The sequence below is a fragment of the Anomaloglossus baeobatrachus genome, chromosome 7, assembly GCF_048569485.1.
Source record: "Anomaloglossus baeobatrachus isolate aAnoBae1 chromosome 7, aAnoBae1.hap1, whole genome shotgun sequence".
Classification (NCBI taxonomy): domain Eukaryota; kingdom Metazoa; phylum Chordata; class Amphibia; order Anura; family Aromobatidae; genus Anomaloglossus; species Anomaloglossus baeobatrachus.
In genome coordinates, this window is record NC_134359.1 from 24,430,680 (window position 1) to 24,431,811 (window position 1,132).

Below are 1,132 nucleotides of genomic sequence, written 5' to 3' on the forward strand. Positions count from 1 at the left end.
TGTACAAGAATATAACTACTATAATACTGCTCCTATGTACAAGAATATAACTACTATAATACTGCTCCTATATACAAGAATATAACTACTATAATACTGCCCCTATGTACAAGAATATAACTGCTATAATATTGCCCCTATGTACAAGAATATAACTGCTATAATACTGCTTCTATATACAAGAATATAACTACTATAATACTGCCCCCTATGTACAAGAATATAACTGCTATAATATTGCCCCTATGTATAGGAATATAACTACTATAATACTGCCTCTATGTACAAGAATATAACTGCTATAATATTGCCCGTATGTACAAGAATATAACTACTATAATACTGCTCCCTATGTACAAGAATTTAACAACTGTAATACTGCCCCCTATGTACAAGAATTTAACTACTATAATACTGTCCCCTATGTACAACAATATAACTACTATAATACTGCCCCCTATGTACAAGAATATAACTACTATAATACTCTCCCCTATGTACAAGAATATAACTACTATAATACTGCTCCCTATGTACAAGAATATAACTACTATAATACTGTCCCCTATGTACAAGAATATAACTACTATAATACTGCCCCCTATGTACAAGAATATAACTATTATATTATTATAATATTATTATTATTATTATTATTAATAATATAACTGTTCCCAATAATGTCACTATACTAATACTGTCACTGTGTACATACATTATATTAATTTTCTTAATCGTTCTCGGGCCTATTGAGTAACATTGGTCCGGGTGGAATGCGATTTCTTATCACATTCCACTCGCTTCATCGCTGTGTGTCCTTATCCTAAAAATGTAACTATTTGTTTTCTAAAGCCTCTATATTGATAAAACAAAAAAGCCTCCAAAATATGCACAATTTTAACGACATCTTACACTTTTCTTGGACAGTTAAACGCAGCAGATTTTCTGCACAAAAAGAAAACACAGTGGGAAACAGTGCGGTATTTACACAATGTGGGAAGAAGGATTTTCATGATAAACATTCTCTGGGGGCTGGTGCAGGGGATTTTGGATTCTGCACAGTGAGACATTGAAGCGCTGCGGCGGTCACTTCTGCATTTCTTCTCGATACACAGTGGGGATTGTAGTCTCG